Genomic DNA, 25418 nt, shown 5'->3' with positions numbered 1-25418 from the left:
CTCAATTGGATTTTTCTGCCAGCATATTTTTTTTTCTCTGCAACCCATTGCTAAATTGTGCTTCCTAGCTGTTTTTTATAAAATCACTGAATCAAATCTAACTCTGATTACATCAGAGAAGGCCAGGTACCCTACACCATAAGAGGGGGTTTGAAATTTTGACTTGTCTACTTAAATATCACCAAAATCTGATCACAAGGTCAATTATGTCCCTGGGTGGGATTGAACCACCAACCTCTTGGTTAGTAGCCAGACACACTAACCAATTGCGCCACAGAGACATTTTGCAAAAAGTACATACTGACAAAGGCTAATAAGCATTCATCTAGAACGTTTCCTAGAAAAACTTTAAAAAGTCAATAATCTGGAGAGTTTTTGTAAGAATTTTCTTAAATCAACCAACGAAGAAACACATTGGTACTTTCCCATGATGAGTGAGTGCTTCAGGATCTCTTGCACTTACATGTGCAGCAGAGTACTGCAATGGAAGCATGCTGGGCACATAACCCAGAGGTAGGCAGATTGAAACTATCCTTTGCTATATGCATTTTTTTTTGTTAATTTAAGTAATCAAAACTGGGATTGATATTTTTGCTCTTTTATTGTTACTTGAAGTACAATAACTTTTACCATTTTAATTTGTTTGAATAGTATATTGACAGTATAGTTTTCTTTAAAAAATCCACTTAATTTTCTTTACCCTATTATTAAAAGGGTAATTGACAAAAACAAACTACATTGTCACCAGAAGAGCAATACAAAATGTACAAGTGATATATTAAAATCATCTTTCCAGCTTGAATTTCAATGATGCATTGGGGCAACGATTTTGTGAGAAACATCTTCACCCTTAAATAAAGATTTTCTTAATTCCTTACCTGTGTGCTAATTAGATATCACCTTGTTTTCACATTAAACAGACTTCTACATGAGAAAGCAGCAAGGATGCAGTGGCGTTAATGTTTCCTGGTGTCAACCTGTATTATTTCAGTAGACATTGAAATGAGGATGCATCTTGCTGCCTTTCCAATGAAGCAATTTAAATTTAGTAATAGGTGAAAAACCGTCCCTACAAAGGTGTTAATCAGAGACTTGGCTTTGTGGACACTTTTCAGAGAACAAATTTGTTAGCATAAAAATAAAGCAAGAAAATGAAGAGCTGTTTAATCACTCAATTGGATTTTTTTTGCCAGCATATTTTTTTTTCTCTGCAACCCACTGCTAAATTGTGCTTCCTATCTGTTTTTATAAAATCACTGAATCAAATCTAACTCTGATTACATCAGAGAAGGCCGGGTACCCTACACCATAACAGGGGATTTGAAATTTTGACTTGTCTACTTAAAGATCACCAAAATCTGATAAAAAGGTCAATTACGTCCCTGGGTGGGATTGAACCACCAACCTTTTGGTTAGTAGCCAGACACACTAACCGATTGCGCCACAGAGACACTTTGTAAAAAGTGCATACTGACAAAGGCTAATAAGCATACATCTAGAACGTTTCCTAGAAAAACTTTAAAAAGTCAATAATCTGGAGAGTTTTTGTAAGATGTTTCTTCCATCAACCAACGAAGAAACACATTGGTACTTTCCCATGATGAGTGAGTGCTTCAGGATCTCTTGCACTTACATGTGCAGCAGAGTACTGCAATGGAAGCATGCTGGGCCCATAACCCAGAGGTAGGCAGATTGAAACTATCCTTTGCTATATGCATTTTTTTTTGTTAATTTAAGTAATCAAAACTGGGATTGATATTTTTGCTCTTTTATTTTTACTTAAAGTACAATAACTTTTACCATTTTAATTTGTTTTAATAGTATATTGACAGTATAGTTTTCTTTAAAAAATCCACTTAATTTTCTTTACCCTATTATTAAAAGGGTAATTGACAAAAACAAACTACATTGTCACCAGAAGAGCAATACAAAATGTACAAGTGATATATTAAAATCATCTTTCCAGCTTGAATTTCAATGATGCATTGGGGCAACGATTTTGTGAGAAACATCTTCACCCTTAAATAAAGATTTTCTTAATTCCTTACCTGTGTGCTAATTAGGTATCACCTTGTTTTCACATTATACAGACTTCTACATGAGAAAGCAGCAAGGATGCAGTGGCGTTAATGTTTCCTGGTGTCAACCCGTATTATTTCAGTAGACATTGAAATGAGGATGCATCTTGCGGCCTTTCCAATGAAGCAAGTTTAATTTAGTTATAGGTGAAAAACCATCCCTACAAAGGTGTTAATCAGAGACTTGGCTTTGTGGACACTTTTTAGAGAACAAATTTGTTAGCATAAAAATAAAGGCAGAAAATGAAGAGCTGTTTAATCACTCAATTGGATTTTTCTGCCAGCATATTTTTTTTTCTCTGCAACCCATTGCTAAATTGTGCTTCCTAGCTGTTTTTTATAAAATCACTGAATCAAATCTAACTCTGATTACATCAGAGAAGGCCAGGTACCCTACACCATAAGAGGGGGTTTGAAATTTTGACTTGTCTACTTAAATATCACCAAAATCTGATCACAAGGTCAATTATGTCCCTGGGTGGGATTGAACCACCAACCTCTTGGTTAGTAGCCAGACACACTAACCAATTGCGCCACAGAGACATTTTGCAAAAAGTACATACTGACAAAGGCTAATAAGCATTCATCTAGAACGTTTCCTAGAAAAACTTTAAAAAGTCAATAATCTGGAGAGTTTTTGTAAGAATTTTCTTAAATCAACCAACGAAGAAACACATTGGTACTTTCCCATGATGAGTGAGTGCTTCAGGATCTCTTGCACTTACATGTGCAGCAGAGTACTGCAATGGAAGCATGCTGGGCACATAACCCAGAGGTAGGCAGATTGAAACTATCCTTTGCTATATGCATTTTTTTTTGTTAATTTAAGTAATCAAAACTGGGATTGATATTTTTGCTCTTTTATTTTTACTTAAAGTACAATAACTTTTACCATTTTAATTTGTTTTAATAGTATATTGACAGTATAGTTTTCTTTAAAAAATCCACTTAATTTTCTTTACCCTATTATTAAAAGGGTAATTGACAAAAACAAACTACATTGTCACCAGAAGAGCAATACAAAATGTACAAGTGATATATTAAAATCATCTTTCCAGCTTGAATTTCAATGATGCATTGGGGCAACGATTTTGTGAGAAACATCTTCACCCTTAAATAAAGATTTTCTTAATTCCTTACCTGTGTGCTAATTAGGTATCACCTTGTTTTCACATTATACAGACTTCTACATGAGAAAGCAGCAAGGATGCAGTGGCGTTAATGTTTCCTGGTGTCAACCCGTATTATTTCAGTAGACATTGAAATGAGGATGCATCTTGCGGCCTTTCCAATGAAGCAAGTTTAATTTAGTTATAGGTGAAAAACCATCCCTACAAAGGTGTTAATCAGAGACTTGGCTTTGTGGACACTTTTTAGAGAACAAATTTGTTAGCATAAAAATAAAGGCAGAAAATGAAGAGCTGTTTAATCACTCAATTGGATTTTTCTGCCAGCATATTTTTTTTTCTCTGCAACCCATTGCTAAATTGTGCTTCCTAGCTGTTTTTTATAAAATCACTGAATCAAATCTAACTCTGATTACATCAGAGAAGGCCAGGTACCCTACACCATAAGAGGGGGTTTGAAATTTTGACTTGTCTACTTAAATATCACCAAAATCTGATCACAAAGTCAATTATGTCCCTGGGTGGGATTGAACCACCAACCTCTTGGTTAGTAGCCAGACACACTAACCAATTGCGCCACAGAGACATTTTGCAAAAAGTACATACTGACAAAGGCTAATAAGCATTCATCTAGAACGTTTCCTAGAAAAACTTTAAAAAGTCAATAATCTGGAGAGTTTTTGTAAGAATTTTCTTAAATCAACCAACGAAGAAACACATTGGTACTTTCCCATGATGAGTGAGTGCTTCAGGATCTCTTGCACTTACATGTGCAGCAGAGTACTGCAATGGAAGCATGCTGGGCCCATTACCCAGAGGTAGGCAGATTGAAACTATCCTCTGCTATATGCATTTTTTTTGTTAAAGTAATCCAAAACTGGGATTGATATGTTAGCTATTTTATGTTTACTTAAAGTACAATAACTTTTACCATTTTAATTTGTTTTAATAGTATATTGACAGTATTGTTTTCTTTCAAAAATCCACTTAATTTTCTTTACCCTATTATTAAAATGGTAATTGACAAAAACAAACTAAGTTGTCACCAGAAGAGCAATACAAAATGTACAAGTGATATATTAAAATCATCTTTCCAGCTTGAATTTCAATGATGCATTGGGGCAACGATTTTGTGAGAAACATCTTCACCCTTAAATAAAGATTTTCTTAATTCCTTACCTGTGTGCTAATTAGATATCACCTTGTTTTCACATTAAACAGACTTCCACATGAGAAAGCAGCAAGGATGCAGTGGCGTTAATGTTTCCTGGTGTCAACCCGTATTATTTCAGTAGACATTGAAATGAGGATGCATCTTGCGGCCTTTCCAATGAAGCAAGTTTAATTTAGTTATAGGTGAAAAACCATCCCTACAAAGGTGTTAATCAGAGACTTGGCTTTGTGGACACTTTTTAGAGAACAAATTTGTTAGCATAAAAATAAAGGCAGAAAATGAAGAGCTGTTTAATCACTCAATTGGATTTTTCTGCCAGCATATTTTTTTTTCTCTGCAACCCATTGCTAAATTGTGCTTCCTAGCTGTTTTTTATAAAATCACTGAATCAAATCTAACTCTGATTACATCAGAGAAGGCCAGGTACCCTACACCATAAGAGGGGGTTTGAAATTTTGACTTGTCTACTTAAATATCACCAAAATCTGATCACAAGGTCAATTATGTCCCTGGGTGGGATTGAACCACCAACCTCTTGGTTAGTAGCCAGACACACTAACCAATTGCGCCACAGAGACATTTTGCAAAAAGTACATACTGACAAAGGCTAATAAGCATTCATCTAGAACGTTTCCTAGAAAAACTTTAAAAAGTCAATAATCTGGAGAGTTTTTGTAAGAATTTTCTTAAATCAACCAACGAAGAAACACATTGGTACTTTCCCATGATGAGTGAGTGCTTCAGGATCTCTTGCACTTACATGTGCAGCAGAGTACTGCAATGGAAGCATGCTGGGCCCATAACCCAGAGGTAGGCAGATTGAAACTATCCTTTGCTATATGCATTTTTTTTTGTTAATTTAAGTAATCAAAACTGGGATTGATATTTTTGCTCTTTTATTTTTACTTAAAGTACAATAACTTTTACCATTTTAATTTGTTTTAATAGTATATTGACAGTATAGTTTTCTTTAAAAAATCCACTTAATTTTCTTTACCCTATTATTAAAAGGGTAATTGACAAAAACAAACTACATTGTCACCAGAAGAGCAATACAAAATGTACAAGTGATATATTAAAATCATCTTTCCAGCTTGAATTTCAATGATGCATTGGGGCAACGATTTTGTGAGAAACATCTTCACCCTTAAATAAAGATTTTCTTAATTCCTTACCTGTGTGCTAATTAGGTATCACCTTGTTTTCACATTATACAGACTTCTACATGAGAAAGCAGCAAGGATGCAGTGGCGTTAATGTTTCCTGGTGTCAACCCGTATTATTTCAGTAGACATTGAAATGAGGATGCATCTTGCGGCCTTTCCAATGAAGCAAGTTTAATTTAGTTATAGGTGAAAAACCATCCCTACAAAGGTGTTAATCAGAGACTTGGCTTTGTGGACACTTTTTAGAGAACAAATTTGTTAGCATAAAAATAAAGGCAGAAAATGAAGAGCTGTTTAATCACTCAATTGGATTTTTCTGCCAGCATATTTTTTTTTCTCTGCAACCCATTGCTAAATTGTGCTTCCTAGCTGTTTTTTATAAAATCACTGAATCAAATCTAACTCTGATTACATCAGAGAAGGCCAGGTACCCTACACCATAAGAGGGGGTTTGAAATTTTGACTTGTCTACTTAAATATCACCAAAATCTGATCACAAGGTCAATTATGTCCCTGGGTGGGATTGAACCACCAACCTCTTGGTTAGTAGCCAGACACACTAACCAATTGCGCCACAGAGACATTTTGCAAAAAGTACATACTGACAAAGGCTAATAAGCATTCATCTAGAACGTTTCCTAGAAAAACTTTAAAAAGTCAATAATCTGGAGAGTTTTTGTAAGAATTTTCTTAAATCAACCAACGAAGAAACACATTGGTACTTTCCCATGATGAGTGAGTGCTTCAGGATCTCTTGCACTTACATGTGCAGCAGAGTACTGCAATGGAAGCATGCTGGGCCCATTACCCAGAGGTAGGCAGATTGAAACTATCCTCTGCTATATGCATTTTTTTTGTTAAAGTAATCCAAAACTGGGATTGATATGTTAGCTATTTTATGTTTACTTAAAGTACAATAACTTTTACCATTTTAATTTGTTTTAATAGTATATTGACAGTATTGTTTTCTTTCAAAAATCCACTAAATTTTCTTTACCCTATTATTAAAATGGTAATTGACAAAAACAAACTAAGTTGTCACCAGAAGAGCAATACAAAATGTACAAGTGATATATTAAAATCATCTTTCCAGCTTGAATTTCAATGATGCATTGGGGCAACGATTTTGTGAGAAACATCTTCACCCTTAAATAAAGATTTTCTTAATTCCTTACCTGTGTGCTAATTAGATATCACCTTGTTTTCACATTAAACAGACTTCCACATGAGAAAGCAGCAAGGATGCATTGGCGGAATGTAAATGCTGTAGCAAACCTACGATCTATAACCATGCAGGGTATCAGTCCAAGAAGCCACGCTAGACGCGTTTCAGACCAAAGTCCTTCCTCAGTAGCGTGGCTTATGCTCTCTTGAATATCCTTATAATTAGATATCACCTTGTTTTCACATTAAACAGACTTCCACATGAGAAAGCAGCAAGGATGCATTGGCGTTAATGTTTCCTGGTTGTCAACCCGTATTATTTCAGTAGACATTGAAATGAGGATGCATCTTGCTGCCTTTCCAATGAAGCAAGTTTAATTTAGTAATAGGTGAAAAACCATCCCGACAAAGGTGTTCATCAGAGACTTGGCTTTGTGGACACTTTTCAGAGAACAAATTTGTTAGCATAAAAATAAAGCCAGAAAATGAAGAGCTGTTTAATTACTCAATTGGATTTTTCTGCCAGCATATTTTTTTTTCTCTGCAACCCACTGCTAAATTGTGCTTCCTAGCTGTTTTTTATAAAATCACTTAATCAAATCTAACTCTGGTTACATCAGAGAAGGCCAGGTAACCTACATCATAAGAGGGGGTTTGAAATTTTGACTTGTCTACTTAAAGATCACCAAAACCTGATCACAAGGTCAATTACATCCCTGGGTGGGATTGAACCATCAACCTTATGGTTAGTAGCCAAACACACTAACTGATTGCGCAACAGAGACACTTTGCAAAAGTGCATACTGACAAAGGCTAATAAGCATTCATCTAGAACGTTTCCTAGAAAAACTTTAGAAAGTCAATAATCTGGAGAGTTTTTTGTAAGATGTTTCTTAGATCAACCAACGAAGAAACACATTGGTACTTTCCCATGATGAGTGAGTGCTTCAGGATCTCTTGCACTTACATGTGCAGCAGAGTACTGCAATGGAAGCATGCTGGGCCCATAACCCAGAGGTAGGCAGATTGAAACTATCCTCTGCTATATGCATTTTTTTTGTTAATTAAAGTAATCCAAAATTGGGATTGATATTTTAGCTCTTTTATTTTTACTTAAAGTACAATAACTTTTACCATTTTAATTTGTTTTAATAGTATATTGACAGTATTGTTTTCTTTCAAAAATCAACTTAATAGTATCTCACCTGGCAGGTAAGTAGGAGTTGGGCTAGAGCTGGGGAGGGTCGCTGCTCGGGCACCCCCCTGTTAAGTGAAGGAGATCCAACTGAGGCAGCACAAGGGAACTCTCAAAAGAAGAACAAGGCTAGAGGAAGATCTGATACAAAGAAATCTGACTTTTACCAGAGCTGACCAGAAGAAAGCACAAACACAGTCCCCCACTACCACAAATAATGCAGTCGAGTTTCCCACATTTGGGGAAATCACAGGGGTCAGCATACCCAGAATGCAATGAATGAACCTCACCCTGGGAGAACAATCTTCATGACCATGGTATCTCCTATGCAAAATAAGTATGATTTGGGATAGGGCTGGGGAGGGCCGCTGCTCAGGCACATTTCTGTCAAGTAAAGGAGATTCAACTGAGGCAGCACAAGGGAACTCTCATCTGGGGACAACAACTGCAGAGAGAACACATATTTTCAGATGAACATGGGAGGGCAGAAGGCTGCCTAATACTGAAGCACCCCCAAACAACAAACCAAATGCAACAACTAGTGCAAGCATTCCTGGGGGAAGGCCTGCAGCAGATGGATTTGCATATGGTGATGTCATCCAAGCAGTGGGTCAAAGTTGGCTTCAACCCTCGTCTGCATATGAAAAGAGAAAAGGGGCGTGCAGGGCATGGCGGCCTTTTGCGGCGCTTGGATGACCCCTAGTTCGCATTAAACACCTCCACCCTCCTTCGGTGTGGGGCTCATGTTGGCTATGCCCCAGCCCCTGAAGCATTCAAGCTGATTTCTTGCAGCAGTTGGGCACTGTAACAGCTCCAGAGCTGGTCTGTAAGGCAAGTAAAATGGTGTGGGCCCTGCAGCACTACCTGTAGTTCGCATTGTGCGTTGGAAGGCACAAAGTAAGCAGACGGGAGAAGTCAGGATAGTGCGCAAGGGCATAGAAGGTAGCGGCTCAAGAAAAGAGAAGTGGAAACAGACAGCAAACTAGGCTGGAGAGAGACCTGAGACAAAGAGATCTGAATTATACGAGAGCCGACCAGGGGAAACACAAATTATACAGTCAAGTTTCCCACATTTGGGGAAATCGCAGGATCAGCACACCCAGAGTGCAATGGGTGAGCCTTGCCCTGGGAGAAGCACCTTCCTGATCATAGTATATCACCTGGCAGGTAAGTAGGAGTTGGGCTAGAGCTGGGGAGGGTCGCTGCTCGGGCACCCCCCTGTCAAGTGAAGGAGATCCAACTGAGGCAGCACAAGGGAACTCTCGAAAGAAGAACAAGGCTAGAGGAAGATCTGAGACAAAGAAATCTGACTTTTACCAGAGCTGACCAGAGGAAAGCACAAACACAGTCCCCCACTACCACAAATAATGCAGTCGAGTTTCCCACATTTGGGGAAATCACCGGGGTCAGCATACCCAGAATGCAATGAATGGACCTCACCCTGGGAGAACAATCTTCATGACCATGGTATCTCCTATGCAAAATAAGTATGATTTGGGATAGGGCTGGGGAGGGCCGCTGCTCAGGCACATCTCTGTCAAGTAAAGGAGATTCAACCGAGGCAGCACAAGGGAACTCTCATCTGGGGACAAAAACTGCAGGGAGAACACATATATTCAGATGAACATGGGAGGGCAGAAGGCTGCCTAATACTGAAGAACCCCCAAACAACAAACCAAATGCAACAACTAGTACAAGCATTCCTGGGGGAAGGTCTGCAGAAGACGGATTTGCATACGGTGATGTCATCCAAGCAGTGGGCCAAAGTTGGCTGGAACCTCGTCTGCATATGAAAAGAGAAAAGGGGTATGCAGGGCATGGCGGCCTTTTGCGGCGCTTGGATGACCCCTAGTTCGCATTAAACACCTCCACCCTACTTCGGTGTGGGGCTCATGTTGGCTATGCCCCAGCCCCTGAAGCATTCAAGCTGATTTCTTGCAGCAGCTGGGCACTGTAACAGCTCCAGAGCTGCTCTGTAAGGCAAATAAAAGGGTGTGGGACCTGCAGCACTACCTGTAGTTCGCATTGTGCGTTGGAAGGCACAAAGTAAGCAGACGGGAGAAGTCAGGATAGTGCGCAAGGGCATAGAAGGGAGCGGCTCAATAAAAGAGAAGTGGAAACAGACAGCAAACTAGGCTGGAGAGAGACCTGAGACAAAGAGATCTGAATTATACGAGAGCCGACCAGAGGAAACACAAATTATGCAGTCAAGTGTCCCACATTTGGGGAAATCAGAGGAGCAGCACACCCAGAGTGCAATGGGTGAGCCTTGCCCTGGGAGAAGCACCTTCCTGATCATAGTATCTCACCTGGCAGGTAAGTAGGAGATGGGCTAGAGCTGGGGAGGGTCGCTGCTCGGGCACCCCCCTGTCAAGTGAAGGAGATCCAACTGAGGCAGCACAAGGGAACTCTCGAAAGAAGAACAAGGCTAGAGGAAGATCTGAGACAAAGAAATCTGACTTTTACCAGAGCTGACCAGAGGAAAGCACAAACACAGTCCCCCACTACCACATAAAATGCAGTCGAGTTTCCCACATTTGGGGAAATCACAGGGGTCAGCATTCCCAGAATGCAATGAATGAACCTCACCCTGGGAGAACAATCTTCATGACCATGGTATCTCCTATACAAAATAAGTATGTTTTGGGATAGGGCTGGGGAGGGCCGCTGCTCAGGCACATCTCTGTCAAGTAAAGAAGATTCAACTGAGGCAGCACAAGGGAACTCTCATCTGGGGACAACAACTGCAGGGAGAACACATATTTTCAGATGAACATGGGAGGGCAGAAGGCTGCCTAATACTGAAGCACCCCCAAACAACAAACCAAATGCAACAACTAGTACAAGCATTCCTGGGGGAAGGTCTGCAGAAGACGGATTTGCATACGGTGATGTCATCCAAGCAGTGGGCCAAAATTGGCTGGAACCCTTATCTGCATATGAAAAGAGAAAAGGGGTATGCAGGGCATGGCGGCCTTTTGCGGCGCTTGGATGACCCCTAGTTCGCATTAAACACCCCCACCCTCCTTCGGTGAAGGGCTCATGTTGGCTATGCCCATGCCCCTGAAGCATTCAAGCTGATTTCTTGCAGCAGCTGGGCACTGTAATAGCTCCAGAGCTGCTCTTTAAGGCAAGTAAAAGGGTGTGGGCCCTGCAGCACTACCTGTAGTTTGCATTGTGCATTGTAAGGCACAAACTAAGCATACTGGAGGAGAAGTCAGGTTAGTGCACAAGGGTATTGAAGGGAGGGGCTCAAGAAAAAAAGAAGTGGAAACAGACAGCAAACTAGGCTGGAGAGAGACCTGAGACAAAGAGATCTGAATTATATGAGAGCCGACCAGGGGAAACACAAATTATGCAGTCAAGTGTCCAACATTTGGGGAAACCGCATGGGCAGCACACCCAGAGTGCAATGGGTGAGCCTTGCCCTGGGAGAAGCAACTTCATGATCATAGTATCTCACCTGGCAGGTAAGTAGGAGTTGGGCTAGAGCTGGGGAGGGTCGCTGCTCGGGCACTCCCCTGTTAAGTGAAGGAGATCCAACTGAGACAGCACAAGGGAACTCTCGAAAGAAGAACAAGGCTAGAGGAAGATCTGAGACAAAGAAATCTGACTTTTACCAGAGCTGACCAGAGGAAAGCACAAACACAGTCCCCCACTACCACAAATAATGCAGTCGAGTTTCCCACATTTGGGGAAATCATAGGGGTCAGCATACCCAGAATGCAATGAATGAACCTCACCCTGGGAGAACAATCTTCATGACCATGGTATCTCCTATGCAAAATAAGTATGATTTGGGACAGGGCTGGGGAGGGCCGCTGCTCAGGCACATCTCTGTCAAGTAAAGGAGATTCAACTGAGGCAGCACAAGGGAACTCTCATCTGGGGACAACAACTGCAGGGAGAACACATATTTTAAGATGAACATGGGAGGGCAGAAGGCCGCCTAATACTGAAGCACCCCCAAACAACAAACCAAATGCAACAACTAGTGCAAGCATTCCTGGGGGAAGGCCTGCAGCAGATGGATTTGCATATGGTGATGTCATCCAAGCAGTGGGTCAAAGTTGGCTTAAACACTCGTCTGCATATGAAAAGAGAAAAGGGGTATGCAGGGCATGGCGGCCTTTTGCGGCGCTTGGATGACCCCTAGTTCGCATTAAACACCTCCACCCTCCTTCGGTGTGGGGCTCATGTTGGCTATGCCCCAGCTCCTGAAGCATTCAAGCTGATTTCTTGCAGCAGCTGGGCACTGTAACAGCTCCAGAGCTGCTCTGTAAGGCAAGTAAAAGGGTGTGGGCTCTGCAGCACTACCTGTAGTTCGCATTGTGTGTTGGAAGGCACAAATTAAGCAGACGGGAGAAGTCAGAATAATGCGCAAGGGCATAGAAGGGAACGGCTCAAGAAAAGAGAAGTGGAAACAGACAGCAAACTAGGCTGGAGAGAGACCTGAGACAAAGAGATCTGAATTATACGAGAGCCGACCAGGGGAAACACAAATTATGCAGTCAAGTTTCCCACATTTGGGGAAATCGCAGGAGCAGCACACCCAGAGTGCAATGGGTGAGCCTTGCCCTGGGAGAAGCACCTTCATGATCATAGTATCTCACCTGGCAGGTAAGTAGGAGTTGGGCTAGAGCTGGGGAGGGTCGCTGCTCGGGCACCCCCCTGTCAAGTGAAGGAGATCCAACTGAGGCAGCACAAGGGAACTCTCGAAAGAAAAACAAGACTAGAGGAAGATCTGAGACAAAGAAATCTGACTTTTACCAGAGCTGACCAGAGGAAAGCACAAACACAGTCCCCCACTACCACAAATAATGCAGTCGAGTTTCCCACATTTGGGGAAATCACAGGGGTCAGCATACCCAGAATGCAATGAATGAACCTCACCCTGGGAGAACAATCTTCATGACCATGGTATCTCCTATGCAAAATAAGTATGATTTGGGATACGGCTGGGGAGGGCCGCTGCTCAGGCACATCTCTGTCAAGTAAAGGAGATTCAACTGAGGCAGCACAAGGGAACTCTCATCTGGGGACAACAACTGCAGGGAGAACACATATTTTAAGATGAACATGGGAGGGCAGAAGGCCGCCTAATACTAAAGCACCCCCAAACAACAAACCAAATGCAACAACTAGTGCAAGCATTCCTGGGGGAAGGCCTGCAGCAGATGGATTTGCATATGGTGATGTCATCCAAGCAGTGGGTCAAAGTTGGCTTAAACACTCGTCTGCATATGAAAAGAGAAAAGGGGTATGCAGGGCATGGCGGCCTTTTGCGGCGCTTGGATGACCCCTAGTTCGCATTAAACACCTCCACCCTCCTTCGGTGTGGGGCTCATGTTGGCTATGCCCCAGCCCCTGAAGCATTCAAGCTGATTTCTTGCAGCAGCTGGGCACTGTAACAGCTCCAGAGCTGCTCTGTAAGGCAAGTAAAAGGGTGTGGGCCCTGCAGCACTACCTGTAGTTCGCATTGTGTGTTGGAAGGCACAAATTAAGCAGACGGGAGAAGTCAGGATAATGCGCAAGGGCATAGAAGGGAACGGCTCAAGAAAAGAGAAGTGGAAACAGACAGCAAACTAGGCTGGAGAGAGACCTGAGACAAAGAGATCTGAATTATACGAGAGCCGACCAGGGGAAACACAAATTATGCAGTCAAGTTTCCCACATTTGGGGAAATCGCAGGAGCAGCACACCCAGAGTGCAATGGGTGAGCCTTGCCCTGGGAGAAGCACCTTCATGATCATAGTATCTCACCTGGCAGGTAAGTAGGAGTTGGGCTAGAGCTGGGGAGGGTCGCTGCTCGGGCACCCCCCTGTCAAGTGAAGGAGATCCAACTGAGGCAGCACAAGGGAACTCTCGAAAGAAAAACAAGACTAGAGGAAGATCTGAGACAAAGAAATCTGACTTTTACCAGAGCTGACCAGAGGAAAGCACAAACACAGTCCCCCACTACCACAAATAATGCAGTCGAGTTTCCCACATTTGGGGAAATCACAGGGGTCAGCATACCCAGAATGCAATGAATGAACCTCACCCTGGGAGAACAATCTTCATGACCATGGTATCTCCTATGCAAAATAAGTATGATTTGGGATACGGCTGGGGAGGGCCGCTGCTCAGGCACATCTCTGTCAAGTAAAGGAGATTCAACTGAGGCAGCACAAGGGAACTCTCATCTGGGGACAACAACTGCAGGGAGAACACATATTTTCAGATGAACATGGGAGGGCAGAAGGCTGCCTAATACTGAAGCACCCCCAAACAACAAACCAAATGCAACAACAAGTGCAAGCATTCCTGGGGGAAAGCCTGCAGCAGATGGGTTTGCATATGGTGATGTCATCCAAGCAGTGGGTCAAAGTTGGCTTCAACCCTCGTCTGCATATGAAAAGAGAAAAGGGGCGTGCAGGGCATGGCGGCCTTTTGCGGCGCTTGACTGACCCCTAGTTTGCATTAAACACCTCCACCGTCCTTCGGTGTGGGGCTCATATTGGCTATGCCCCAGCCCCTGAAGCATTCAAGCTGATTTCTTGCAGTAGCTGGGCACTGTAACAGCTCCAGAGCTGCTCTGTACGGCAAGTAAAAGGGTGTGGGCCCTGCAGCACTACCTGTAGTTTGCATTGTGCATTGGAAGGCACAAAGTAAGCACACGGGAGAAGTCAGGATAGTGCGCAAGGGCATAGAAGGGAACGGCTCAAGAAAAGAGAAGTGGAAACAGACAGCAAACTAGGCTGGAGAGAGACCTGAGACAAAGAGATCTGAATTATACGAGAGCCGACCAGGGGAAACACAAATTATGCAGTCAAGTTTCCCACATTTGGGGAAATCGCAGGAGCAGCACACCCAGAGTGCAATGGGTGAGCCTTGCCCTGGGAGAAGCACCTTCATGATCATAGTATCTCACCTGGCAGGTAAGTAGGAGTTGGGCTAGAGCTGGGGAGGGTCGCTGCTCGGGCACCCCCCTGTCAAGTGAAGGAGATCCAACTGAGGCAGCACAAGGGAACTCTCGAAAGAAAAACAAGACTAGAGGAAGATCTGAGACAAAGAAATCTGACTTTTACCAGAGCTGACCAGAGGAAAGCACAAACACAGTCCCCCACTACCACAAATAATGCAGTCGAGTTTCCCACATTTGGGGAAATCACAGGGGTCAGCATACCCAGAATGCAATGAATGAACCTCACCCTGGGAGAACAATCTTCATGACCATGGTATCTCCTATGCAAAATAAGTATGATTTGGGATACGGCTGGGGAGGGCCGCTGCTCAGGCACATCTCTGTCAAGTAAAGGAGATTCAACTGAGGCAGCACAAGGGAACTCTCATCTGGGGACAACAACTGCAGGGAGAACACATATTTTCAGATGAACATGGGAGGGCAGAAGGCTGCCTAATACTGAAGCACCCCCACACAACAAACCAAATGCAACAACAAGTGCAAGCATTCCTGGGGGAAAGCCTGCAGCAGATGGGTTTGCATATGGTGATGTCATCCAAGCAGTGGGTCAAAGTTGGCTTCAACCCTCGTCTGCATATGAAAAGAGAAAAGGGGCGTGCAGGGCATGGCGGCCTTTTGCGGCGCTTGGCTGACCCCTAGTTTGCATTAAACACCTCCACCGTCCTTCGGTGTGGGGCTCATATTGGCTATGCCCCAGCCCCTGAAGCATTCAAGCTGATTTCTTGCAGTAGCTGGGCACTGTAACAGCTCCAGAGCTGCTCTGTACGGCAAGTAAAAGGGTGTGGGCCCTGCAGCACTACCTGTAGTTTGCATTGTGCATTGGAAGGCACAAAGTAAGCACACGGGAGAAGTCAGGATAGTGCGCAAGGGCATAGAAGGGAACGGCTCAAGAAAAGAGAAGTGGAAACAGACAGCAAACTAGGCTGGAGAGAGACCTGAGACAAAGAGATCTGAATTATACGAGAGCCGACCAGGGGAAACACAAATTATGCAGTCAAGTTTCCCACATTTGGGGAAATCGCAGGAGCAGCACACCCAGAGTGCAATGGGTGAGCCTTGCCCTGGGAGAAGCACCTTCATGATCACAGTATCTCACCTGGCAGGTAAGTAGGAGTTGGGCTAGAGCTGGGGAGGGTCGCTGCTCGGGCACCCCCCTGTCAAGTGAAGGAGATCCAACTGAGGCAGCACAAGGGAACTCTCGAAAGAAAAACAAGGCTAGAGGAAGATCTGAGACAAAGAAATCTGACTTTAACCAGAGCTGACCAGAGGAAAGCACAAACACAGTCCCCCACTACCACAAATAATGCAGTCGAGTTTCCCACATTTGGGGAAATCACAGGAGTCAGCATACCCAGAATGCAATGAATGAACCTCACCCTGGGAGAACAATCTTCATGACCATGGTATCTCCTATGCAAAATAAGTGTGATTTGGGATAGGGCTGGGGAGGGCCGCTGCTCAGGCACATCTCTGTCAAGTAAAGGAGATTCAACTGAGGCAGCACAAGGGAACTCTCATCTGGGGACAACAACTGCAGAGAGAACACATATTTTCAGATGAACATGGGAGGGCAGAAGGCTGCCTAATACTGAAGCACCCCCAAACAACAAACCAAATGCAACAACTAGTACAAGCATTCCTGGGGGAAGGTCTGCAGAAGACGGATTTGCATACGGTGATGTCATCCAAGCAGTGGGCCAAAGTTGGCTGGAACCTCGTCTGCATATGAAAAGAGAAAAGGGGTATGCAGGGCATGGCGGCCTTTTGCGGCGCTTGGATGACCCCTAGTTCGCATTAAACACCTCCACCCTACTTCGGTGTGGGGCTCATGTTGGCTATGCCCCAGCCCCTGAAGCATTCAAGCTGATTTCTTGCAGCAGCTGGGCACTGTAACAGCTCCAGAGCTGCTCTGTAAGGCAAATAAAAGGGTGTGGGACCTGCAGCACTACCTGTAGTTCGCATTGTGCGTTGGAAGGCACAAAGTAAGCAGACGGGAGTAGTCAGGATAGTGCGCAAGGGCATAGAAGGGAGCGGCTCAATAAAAGAGAAGTGGAAACAGACAGCAAACTAGGCTGGAGAGAGACCTGAGACAAAGAGATCTGAATTATACGAGAGCCAACCAGAGGAAACACAAATTATGCAGTCAAGTGTCCCACATTTGGGGAAATCACAGGAGCAGCACACCCAGAGTGCAATGGGTGAGCCTTGCCCTGGGAGAAGCACCTTCCTGATCATAGTATCTCACCTGGCAGGTAAGTAGGAGATGGGCTAGAGCTGGGGAGGGTCGCTGCTCGGGCACCCCCCTGTCAAGTGAAGGAGATCCAACTGAGGCAGCACAAGGGAACTCTCGAAAGAAGAACAAGGCTAGAGGAAGATCTGAGACAAAGAAATCTGACTTTTACCAGAGCTGACCAGAGGAAAGCACAAACACAGTCCCCCACTACCACATAAAATGCAGTCGAGTTTCCCACATTTGGGGAAATCACAGGGGTCAGCATTCCCAGAATGCAATGAATGAACATCACCCTGGGAGAACAATCTTCATGACCATGGTATCTCCTATACAAAATAAGTATGTTTTGGGATAGGGCTGGGGAGGGCCGCTGCTCAGGCACATCTCTGTCAAGTAAAGAAGATTCAACTGAGGCAGCACAAGGGAACTCTCATCTGGGGACAACAACTGCAGGGAGAACACATATTTTCAGATGAACATGGGAGGGCAGAAGGCTGCCTAATACTGAAGCACCCCCAAACAACAAACCAAATGCAACAACTAGTACAAGCATTCCTGGGGGAAGGTCTGCAGAAGATGGATTTGCATACGGTGATGTCATCCAAGCAGTGGGCCAAAATTGGCTGGAACCCTTATCTGCATATGAAAAGAGAAAAGGGGTAAGCAGGGCATGGCGGCCTTTTGCGGCGCTTGGATGACCCCTAGTTCGCATTAAACACCCCCACCCTCCTTCGGTGTAGGGCTCATGTTGGCTATGCCCATGCCCCTGAAGCATTCAAGCTGATTTCTTGCAGCAGCTGGGCACTGTAATAGCTCCAGAGCTGCTCTTTAAGGCAAGTAAAAGGGCGTGGGCCCTGCAGCACTACCTGTAGTTTGCATTGTGCATTGTAAGGCACAAACTAAGCATACTGGAGGAGAAGTCAGGTTAGTGCACAAGGGTATTGAAGGGAGGGGCTCAAGAAAAAAAGAAGTGGAAACAGACAGCAAACTAGGCTGGAGAGAGACCTGAGACAAAGAGATCTGAATTATATGAGAGCCGACCAGGGGAAACACAAATTATGCAGTCAAGTGTCCAACATTTGGGGAAACCGCATGGGCAGCACACCCAGAGTGCAATGGGTGAGCCTTGCCCTGGGAGAAGCAACTTCATGATCATAGTATCTCACCTGGCAGGTAAGTAGGAGTTGGGCTAGAGCTGGGGAGGGTCGCTGCTCGGGCACTCCCCTGTTAAGTGAAGGAGATCCAACTGAGACAGCACAAGGGAACTCTCGAAAGAAGAACAAGGCTAGAGGAAGATCTGAGACAAAGAAATCTGACTTTTACCAGAGCTGACCAGAGGAAAGCACAAACACAGTCCCCCACTACCACAAATAATGCAGTCGAGTTTCCCACATTTGGGGAAATCATAGGGGTCAGCATACCCAGAATGCAATGAATGAACCTCACCCTGGGAGAACAATCTTCATGACCATGGTATCTCCTATGCAAAATAAGTATGATTTGGGACAGGGCTGGGGAGGGCCGCTGCTCAGGCACATCTCTGTCAAGTAAAGGAGATTCAACTGAGGCAGCACAAGGGAACTCTCATCTGGGGACAACAACTGCAGGGAGAACACATATTTTAAGATGAACATGGGAGGGCAGAAGGCCGCCTAATACTGAAGCACCCCCAAACAACAAACCAAATGCAACAACTAGTGCAAGCATTCCTGGGGGAAGGCCTGCAGCAGATGGATTTGCATATGGTGATGTCATCCAAGCAGTGGGTCAAAGTTGGCTTAAACACTCGTCTGCATATGAAAAGAGAAAAGGGGTATACAGGGCATGGCGGCCTTTTGCGGCGCTTGGATGACCCCTAGTTCGCATTAAACACCTCCACCCTCCTTCGGTGTGGGGCTCATGTTGGCTATGCCCATGCCCCAGAAGCATTCAAGCTGATTTCTTGCAGCAGCTGGGCACTGTAACAGCTCCAGAGCTGCTCTGTAAGGCAAGTAAAAGGGTGTGGGCCCTGCAGCACTACCTGTAGTTCGCATTGTGTGTTGGAAGGCACAAATTAAGCAGACGGGAGAAGTCAGGATAATGCGCAAGGGCATAGAAGGGAACGGCTCAAGAAAAGAGAAGTGGAAACAGACAGCAAAATAGGCTGGAGAGAGACCTGAGACAAAGAGATCTGAATTATACGAGAGCCGACCAGAGGAAACACAAATTATGCAGTCAAGTGTCCCACATTTGGGGAAATCACAGGAGCAGCACACCCAGAGTGCAATGGGTGAGCCTTTCCCTGGGAGAAGCACCTTCCTGATCATATTATCTCACCTGGCAGGTAAGTAGGAGTGGGGCTAGAGCTGGGGAGGGTCGCTGCTCGGGCACCCCCCTGTCAAGTGAAGGAGATCCAACTGAGGCAGCACAAGGGAACTCTCGAAAGAAGAACAAGGCTAGAGGAAGATCTGAGACAAAGAAATCTGACTTTTACCAGAGCTGACCAGAGGAAAGCACAAACACAGTCCCCCACTACCACATAAAATGCAGTCGAGTTTCCCACATTTGGGGAAATCACAGGGGTCAGCATTCCCAGAATGCAATGAATGAACCTCACCCTGGGAGAACAATCTTCATGACCATGGTATCTCCTATACAAAATAAGTATGTTTTGGGATAGGGCTGGGGAGGGCCGCTGCTCAGGCACATCTCTGTCAAGTAAAGAAGATTCAACTGAGGCAGCACAAGGGAACTCTCATCTGGGGACAACAACTGCAGGGAGAACACATATTTTCAGATGAACATGGGAGGGCAGAAGGCTGCCTAATACTGAAGCACCCCCAAACAACAAACCAAATGCAACAACTTGTACAAGCATTCCTGGGGGAAGGTCTGCAGAAGACGGATTTGCATACGGTGATGTCATCCAAGCAGTGGGCCAAAATTGGCTGGAACCCTCATCTGCATATGAAAAGAGAAAAGGGGCATGCAGGGCATGGCGGCCTTTTGCGGCGCTTGGATGACCCCTAGTTCACATTAAACACCTCCACCCTCCTTCGGTGTGGGGCTCATGTTGGCTATGCCCCAGCCCCTGAAGCATTCAAGCTGATTTCTTGCAGCAGCTGGGCACTGTAACAGCTCCAGAGCTGCTCTGTAAGGCAAGTAAAAGGGCGTGGGCCCTGCAGCACTACCTATAGTTTGCATTGTGCGTTGGAAGGCACAAAGTAAGCAGACGGGAGAAGTCAGGATAGTGCGCAAGGGCATAGAAGGGAGCGGCTCAAGAAAAGAGAAGTGGAAGCAGACAGCAAACTAGGCTGGAGAGAGACCTGAGACAAAGAGATCTGAATTATACGAGAGCCGACCAGGGGAAACACAAATTATGCAGTCAAGTTTCCCACATTTGGGGAAATCACAGGAGCAGCACACCCAGAGTGCAATGGGTGAGCCTTGCCCTGGGAGAAGCACCTTCATGATCATAGTATCTCACCTGGCAGGTAAGTTGGAGTTGGGCTAGAGCTGGGGAGGGTCGCTGCTCGGGCACCCCCCTGTCAAGTGAAGGAGATCCAACTGAGGCAGCACAAGGGAACTCTCGAAAGAAAAACAAGGCTAGAGGAAGATCTGAGACAAAGAAATCTGACTTTTACCAGAGCTGACCAGAGGAAAGCACAAACACAGTCCCCCACTACCACAAATAATGCAGTCGAGTTTCCCACATTTGGGGAAATCACAGGGGTCAGCATACCCAGAATGCAATGAATGAACCTCACCCTGGGAGAACAATCTTCATGACCATGGTATCTCCTATGCAAAATAAGTATGATTTGGGATACGGCTGGGGAGGGCCGCTGCTCAGGCACATCTCTGTCAAGTAAAGGAGATTCAACTGAGGCAGCACAAGGGAACTCTCATCTGGGGACAACAACTGCAGGGAGAACACATATTTTCAGATGAACATGGGAGGGCAGAAGGCTGCCTAATACTGAAGCACCCCCAAACAACAAACCAAATGCAACAACAAGTGCAAGCATTCCTGGGGGAAGGCCTGCAGCAGATGGGTTTGCATATGGTGATGTCATCCAAGCAGTGGGTCAAAGTTGGCTTCAACCCTCGTCTGCATATGAAAAGAGAAAAGGGGCGTGCAGGGCATGGCGGCCTTTTGCGGCGCTTGGCTGACCCCTAGTTTGCATTAAACACCTCCACCCTCCTTCGGTGTGGGGCTCATATTGGCTATGCCCCAGCCCCTGAAGCATTCAAGCTGATTTCTTGCAGTAGCTGGGCACTGTAACAGCTCCAGAGCTGCTCTGTACGGCAAGTAAAAGGGTGTGGGCCCTGCAGCACTACCTGTAGTTTGCATTGTGCATTGGAAGGCACAAAGTAAGCACACGGGAGAAGTCAGGATAGTGCGCAAGGGCATAGAAGGGAACGGCTCAAGAAAAGAGAAGTGGAAACAGACAGCAAACTAGGCTGGAGAGAGACCTGAGACAAAGAGATCTGAATTATACGAGAGCCGACCAGGGGAAACACAAATTATGCAGTCAAGTTTCCCACATTTGGGGAAATCGCAGGAGCAGCACACCCAGAGTGCAATGGGTGAGCCTTGCCGTGGGAGAAGCACCTTCATGATCACAGTATCTCACCTGGCAGGTAAGTAGGAGTTGGGCTAGAGCTGGGGAGGGTCGCTGCTCGGGCACCCCCCTGTCAAGTGAAGGAGATCCAACTGAGGCAGCACAAGGGAACTCTCGAAAGAAAAACAAGGCTAGAGGAAGATCTGAGACAAAGAAATCTGACTTTTACCAGAGCTGACCAGAGGAAAGCACAAACACAGTCCCCCACTACCACAAATAATGCAGTCGAGTTTCCCACATTTGGGGAAATCACAGGAGTCAGCATACCCAGAATGCAATGAATGAACCTCACCCTGGGAGAACAATCTTCATGACCATGGTATCTCCTATGCAAAATAAGTATGATTTGGGATAGGGCTGGGGAGGGCCGCTGCTCAGGCACATCTCTGTCAAGTAAATGAGATTCAACTGAGGCAGCACAAGGGAACTCTCATCTGGGGACAAAAACTGCAGGGAGAACACATCTTTTCAGATGAACATGGGAGGGCAGAAGGCTGCCAAATACTGAAGCACCCCCAAACTAAAATTCTAGTTTCTCTAATGTCCTAGAGTATGCTGGGGACTCCGTAAGGACCATGGGGATAGACGGGCTCCGCAGGAGACATGGGCACTTTAAGAAAGACTTTAGTTCTGGGTGTGCACTGGCTCCTCCCTCTATGCCCCTCCTCCATACCTCAGTTTGATACTGTGCCCATTTGAAACTGGGTGCTTTTCAGGAGCTCTCCTGAGCTTTCTGACAGAAAGTATTTTGTTAGGTTTTTAATTTTCAGGGAGCACTGCTGGCAACAGACTCCCTGCATCGAGGGACTGAGGGGAGAGAAGCAGCCCTACTCTCTGAGTTGCAAGGTCCTGCTTCTTAGGCTACTGGACACAATTAGCTCCAGAGGGATTGGTACGCAGGATCTCACCCTCGCCGTCCGTCCCAGAGCCGCGCCGCCGTCCCCCTTGCAGATTCAGAAGATAGAAGCCGGGTGAGTATGAGAAGAAAAGAAGACTTCAGAGGCGGCAGAAGAGTTCATGATCTTCACTGAGGTAACGCACAGCACTGCAGCTGTGCACCATTGCTCCCATACACCTCACATACTCCGGTCACTGTAAGGGTGCAGGGCGCAGGGGGGGGCGCCCTGGGCAGCAATATAAACCTCTTTTTGGCAAAAATATAACATATATACAGCTGGGCACTGTATATGTATGAGCCCCTGCCAATTTTACAGTTTAAGCGGGACAGAAGCCCGCCGCCGAGGGGGCGGGGCTTCTCCCTCAGCACTCACCAGCGCCATTTTTTCTCCACGGCACCGCTGAGAGGAAGCTGCCCGGACTCTCCCCTGCTTATACCATGGTAGACAAGAGGGTTGAAAAGAGAGGGGGGGCACATAATTCGGCGCAAATGACATACAGCAGCGCTACTGGACAAACATTAAGTTACTGTGTTATTCCTGGGTTATATAGCGCTGGGGTGTGTGCTGGCATACTCTCTCTCTCTGTCTCTCCAATGGGCCTTGTGGGGAAACTGTCTTCAGAAAAAGCATTCACTGTGTGTGTGTGGTGTGTCGGTACACGTATGTCGACATGTCTGAGGAAGATGGCTATATTAGAGAGGAGCGGGAGCAAATGAATGTGGTGTCTCCGCCGACACCTGATCGGATGGATATGTGGAATGTTTTAAATGCTAGTGTAAACTCATTGCACAAAAGATTAGACAAGGCTGAAGCTTTGGGACAGTCAGGGTCTCAACCCATGCCTGATCCTATGTCGCAGGGACTGTCAGGGTCTCATAAGTGCCCACTATCCCAGATTGTTGACACAGATACCGACACGGATTCTGACTCCAGTGTCGATTACGTTGATGCAAAGTTACAGCCAAAATTGGCAAAATCCATTCGATATAGGATTATGGCAATAAAAGATGTTTTGCACATCACAGAGGAACCCCCTGTCCCTGACAAGAGGGTACATATGTACAAGGGAAAGAAGCCTGAGGTAACCTTTCCCCCCTCACACGAGCTGAACGAGTTATGTGAAAAAGCTTGGGAATCTCCAGATAAAAGACTGCAGATTTCCAAAAGGATTCTTATGGCGTATCCTTTCCCATCAACGGATAGGTTACGATGGGAATCCTCCCCTAGGATGGACAAAGCATTAACACGCACAGCTACAGCTGGAAAATCAAATTTTTTACCTTATGTTCCCTCACAGCATAAGAAAGCTCTGCATTATCAAATGCAGTCCTTTCGGTCACAAAGAAACAAGAAAGTGCGAGGTGCGTCCTTTCTTGCCAGAGGTAGGGGCAGAGGAAAAAAGATGCACAACACAGCTAGCTCCCAGGAACAGAAGTCCTCCCCGGCCTCTACAAAATCTACTGCATGACGCTGGGGCTCCACTGGCGGAGTCCGGCCCATGAGATGTCATGCAGCCGCTCTGACCACGCATCCTGTTTCTCCGTTGCCGACCCAATATTGAAACCCTGCCCCCGCACCGCTCCATCTCTGACTAGGAAATGGAGTGTTGTTGACCCCCCTCCCCCCCCTGCACCGATTGACAGGCAGAGGCGATCGCATTATCTGCAGGCGGATGCGTATGCTCTTAGCAATTTTTGCAGTTGGATTGCTTATTGCGATTGCAATCCAACCCGAATCAGGCCCTATTACCTATCACAATGCACTGCGGGTAGTACAAAATGGGGTTAATATAGGAGAAAAACCCCCAGAGCTGTGCTCCTTAACTGTCCCTGGTGGCTAGTGGAGCAGCTGCCCAGTAATCAGTGTCCACGCCAGTGCGCACACGGCCCGCCCCCTACAGCCACGCTGGATCACAGTATAAAGTGGGCACAGAAGCCCCTTACCACCCTTTCATCAGCGGCCTCGTGATCCCGGAGGGCGGTGTGTGTGTGACTGACCTTAGGAAGAAACCGGAGCCTCCGCTGCAGTGACCCAGCAACCGGGGCACTGGAGTATACTGTGCCGCTGGGAGTGATGGAGCTGCAGTAAATATGTCTATTAGACCTAGCCTGCTGCATCCCTTGTAGATTCTTATTAAAAAAGTTCTTCTTTTCTTGTCAAAATTAATAGCTAAGAATAGGATGCCTGAGGCAGCCCCCTGTTAAGTGGCCTGCTACTGAAGGCACCAACTACAAACTGAGCTCCCTGTTCATGGAAGCGAGGTTATAGAGGAGGGGGCGCTGAGTATCTTGTGAACAGTCAAAAGCTTTGAGCTTGTTGGTGCCTCAGATCAAGATCCTACTCTACACCCCAATATGAATCCTTGTGGAGTCCAGTGTACCCCACAGAAGAAAAAAATGTGTCACAACCATTGGCAGCAACATAAGAATAGCTGCTGATGGGCACAATTGAGAAAGGAAGGGGGGAAAACATTTGAATCCAGCACATATATGTAATTCGAATATGTAATTTGTACCTTCCTACTTTAAAATGTAATGGATGAACCTCACCCTGTGAGAACTATCTTCATGATCAAGAGATCTCATATGCAAGATAAGTATGTGTTGGGATAGGGCTGTGGAGGGCGGCTGCTCGGGCACACCCCCGTCAAGTTAAGGAGATTCAACTGAGGAAGCACAAGGGAACTCTCATCTGGGGACAACAACTGCAGGGAGAACACATTTTCAGATGAATGTGGGAGGGCAGAAGGCTGCCTAATACTGAAGCACCCCCAAACAACAAACCAAATGCAACAACTAGTGCAAGCATTCC

General features: G+C 45.5%; 29 non-coding genes and 2 pseudogenes across 29 annotated transcripts; all 31 read right to left on the bottom strand.

Annotated features, from left to right (window-relative positions):
- Window positions 1-207: 207 nt before the first annotated feature.
- TRNAS-ACU (transfer RNA serine (anticodon ACU)) lies at window positions 208-281 on the bottom strand. The gene has a single exon. It is a non-coding gene; the product is annotated as a tRNA-Ser (tRNA).
- A 1096-nt stretch (window positions 282-1377) lies between these two features.
- TRNAS-ACU (transfer RNA serine (anticodon ACU)) lies at window positions 1378-1451 on the bottom strand. The gene has a single exon. It is a non-coding gene; the product is annotated as a tRNA-Ser (tRNA).
- A 1096-nt stretch (window positions 1452-2547) lies between these two features.
- TRNAS-ACU (transfer RNA serine (anticodon ACU)) lies at window positions 2548-2621 on the bottom strand. The gene has a single exon. It is a non-coding gene; the product is annotated as a tRNA-Ser (tRNA).
- A 1096-nt stretch (window positions 2622-3717) lies between these two features.
- Window positions 3718-3791, bottom strand: TRNAS-ACU (transfer RNA serine (anticodon ACU)). The gene has a single exon. It is a non-coding gene; the product is annotated as a tRNA-Ser (tRNA).
- Window positions 3792-4883: 1092 nt separating this feature from the next.
- On the bottom strand, window positions 4884-4957 carry TRNAS-ACU (transfer RNA serine (anticodon ACU)). The gene has a single exon. It is a non-coding gene; the product is annotated as a tRNA-Ser (tRNA).
- A 1096-nt stretch (window positions 4958-6053) lies between these two features.
- On the bottom strand, window positions 6054-6127 carry TRNAS-ACU (transfer RNA serine (anticodon ACU)). Its single transcript has one exon. It is a non-coding gene; the product is annotated as a tRNA-Ser (tRNA).
- A 1954-nt stretch (window positions 6128-8081) lies between these two features.
- Window positions 8082-8245, bottom strand: LOC134986844 (U1 spliceosomal RNA). Its single transcript, XR_010192617.1, has one exon. It is a non-coding gene; the product is annotated as a U1 spliceosomal RNA (small nuclear RNA).
- A 671-nt stretch (window positions 8246-8916) lies between these two features.
- Window positions 8917-9079, bottom strand: LOC134986940 (U1 spliceosomal RNA). The gene has a single exon (XR_010192707.1). It is a non-coding gene; the product is annotated as a U1 spliceosomal RNA (small nuclear RNA).
- Window positions 9080-9231: 152 nt separating this feature from the next.
- Window positions 9232-9395, bottom strand: LOC134986856 (U1 spliceosomal RNA). The gene has a single exon (XR_010192629.1). It is a non-coding gene; the product is annotated as a U1 spliceosomal RNA (small nuclear RNA).
- Window positions 9396-10065: 670 nt separating this feature from the next.
- LOC134986947 (U1 spliceosomal RNA) lies at window positions 10066-10228 on the bottom strand. Its single transcript, XR_010192714.1, has one exon. It is a non-coding gene; the product is annotated as a U1 spliceosomal RNA (small nuclear RNA).
- A 152-nt stretch (window positions 10229-10380) lies between these two features.
- LOC134986906 (U1 spliceosomal RNA) lies at window positions 10381-10544 on the bottom strand. The gene has a single exon (XR_010192675.1). It is a non-coding gene; the product is annotated as a U1 spliceosomal RNA (small nuclear RNA).
- A 696-nt stretch (window positions 10545-11240) lies between these two features.
- Window positions 11241-11382, bottom strand: LOC134987027 (U1 spliceosomal RNA; annotated as a pseudogene).
- A 152-nt stretch (window positions 11383-11534) lies between these two features.
- LOC134986827 (U1 spliceosomal RNA) lies at window positions 11535-11698 on the bottom strand. Its single transcript, XR_010192599.1, has one exon. It is a non-coding gene; the product is annotated as a U1 spliceosomal RNA (small nuclear RNA).
- A 671-nt stretch (window positions 11699-12369) lies between these two features.
- On the bottom strand, window positions 12370-12532 carry LOC134986925 (U1 spliceosomal RNA). Its single transcript, XR_010192693.1, has one exon. It is a non-coding gene; the product is annotated as a U1 spliceosomal RNA (small nuclear RNA).
- A 152-nt stretch (window positions 12533-12684) lies between these two features.
- Window positions 12685-12848, bottom strand: LOC134987043 (U1 spliceosomal RNA). Its single transcript, XR_010192796.1, has one exon. It is a non-coding gene; the product is annotated as a U1 spliceosomal RNA (small nuclear RNA).
- Window positions 12849-13519: 671 nt separating this feature from the next.
- On the bottom strand, window positions 13520-13682 carry LOC134986924 (U1 spliceosomal RNA). Its single transcript, XR_010192692.1, has one exon. It is a non-coding gene; the product is annotated as a U1 spliceosomal RNA (small nuclear RNA).
- A 152-nt stretch (window positions 13683-13834) lies between these two features.
- Window positions 13835-13998, bottom strand: LOC134987042 (U1 spliceosomal RNA). The gene has a single exon (XR_010192795.1). It is a non-coding gene; the product is annotated as a U1 spliceosomal RNA (small nuclear RNA).
- A 671-nt stretch (window positions 13999-14669) lies between these two features.
- On the bottom strand, window positions 14670-14832 carry LOC134986923 (U1 spliceosomal RNA). The gene has a single exon (XR_010192691.1). It is a non-coding gene; the product is annotated as a U1 spliceosomal RNA (small nuclear RNA).
- Window positions 14833-14984: 152 nt separating this feature from the next.
- Window positions 14985-15148, bottom strand: LOC134987041 (U1 spliceosomal RNA). The gene has a single exon (XR_010192794.1). It is a non-coding gene; the product is annotated as a U1 spliceosomal RNA (small nuclear RNA).
- A 671-nt stretch (window positions 15149-15819) lies between these two features.
- Window positions 15820-15982, bottom strand: LOC134986928 (U1 spliceosomal RNA). Its single transcript, XR_010192695.1, has one exon. It is a non-coding gene; the product is annotated as a U1 spliceosomal RNA (small nuclear RNA).
- Window positions 15983-16134: 152 nt separating this feature from the next.
- Window positions 16135-16298, bottom strand: LOC134986866 (U1 spliceosomal RNA). The gene has a single exon (XR_010192637.1). It is a non-coding gene; the product is annotated as a U1 spliceosomal RNA (small nuclear RNA).
- A 670-nt stretch (window positions 16299-16968) lies between these two features.
- LOC134986941 (U1 spliceosomal RNA) lies at window positions 16969-17131 on the bottom strand. Its single transcript, XR_010192708.1, has one exon. It is a non-coding gene; the product is annotated as a U1 spliceosomal RNA (small nuclear RNA).
- Window positions 17132-17283: 152 nt separating this feature from the next.
- LOC134986916 (U1 spliceosomal RNA) lies at window positions 17284-17447 on the bottom strand. The gene has a single exon (XR_010192684.1). It is a non-coding gene; the product is annotated as a U1 spliceosomal RNA (small nuclear RNA).
- Window positions 17448-18143: 696 nt separating this feature from the next.
- Window positions 18144-18285, bottom strand: LOC134987026 (U1 spliceosomal RNA; annotated as a pseudogene).
- A 152-nt stretch (window positions 18286-18437) lies between these two features.
- Window positions 18438-18601, bottom strand: LOC134987058 (U1 spliceosomal RNA). Its single transcript, XR_010192810.1, has one exon. It is a non-coding gene; the product is annotated as a U1 spliceosomal RNA (small nuclear RNA).
- Window positions 18602-19272: 671 nt separating this feature from the next.
- Window positions 19273-19435, bottom strand: LOC134986927 (U1 spliceosomal RNA). The gene has a single exon (XR_010192694.1). It is a non-coding gene; the product is annotated as a U1 spliceosomal RNA (small nuclear RNA).
- A 152-nt stretch (window positions 19436-19587) lies between these two features.
- On the bottom strand, window positions 19588-19751 carry LOC134986905 (U1 spliceosomal RNA). Its single transcript, XR_010192674.1, has one exon. It is a non-coding gene; the product is annotated as a U1 spliceosomal RNA (small nuclear RNA).
- A 671-nt stretch (window positions 19752-20422) lies between these two features.
- LOC134986948 (U1 spliceosomal RNA) lies at window positions 20423-20585 on the bottom strand. Its single transcript, XR_010192715.1, has one exon. It is a non-coding gene; the product is annotated as a U1 spliceosomal RNA (small nuclear RNA).
- A 152-nt stretch (window positions 20586-20737) lies between these two features.
- On the bottom strand, window positions 20738-20901 carry LOC134987040 (U1 spliceosomal RNA). Its single transcript, XR_010192793.1, has one exon. It is a non-coding gene; the product is annotated as a U1 spliceosomal RNA (small nuclear RNA).
- Window positions 20902-21572: 671 nt separating this feature from the next.
- Window positions 21573-21735, bottom strand: LOC134986952 (U1 spliceosomal RNA). Its single transcript, XR_010192716.1, has one exon. It is a non-coding gene; the product is annotated as a U1 spliceosomal RNA (small nuclear RNA).
- Window positions 21736-21887: 152 nt separating this feature from the next.
- LOC134986842 (U1 spliceosomal RNA) lies at window positions 21888-22051 on the bottom strand. The gene has a single exon (XR_010192615.1). It is a non-coding gene; the product is annotated as a U1 spliceosomal RNA (small nuclear RNA).
- Window positions 22052-25418: the final 3367 nt, after the last annotated feature.

This window comes from Pseudophryne corroboree, assembly GCF_028390025.1.
Source record: "Pseudophryne corroboree isolate aPseCor3 chromosome 7 unlocalized genomic scaffold, aPseCor3.hap2 SUPER_7_unloc_6, whole genome shotgun sequence".
In the NCBI taxonomy this organism is placed as follows: Eukaryota; Metazoa; Chordata; class Amphibia; order Anura; family Myobatrachidae; genus Pseudophryne; species Pseudophryne corroboree.
This window is presented reverse-complemented; position numbering and strand designations above follow the sequence as displayed.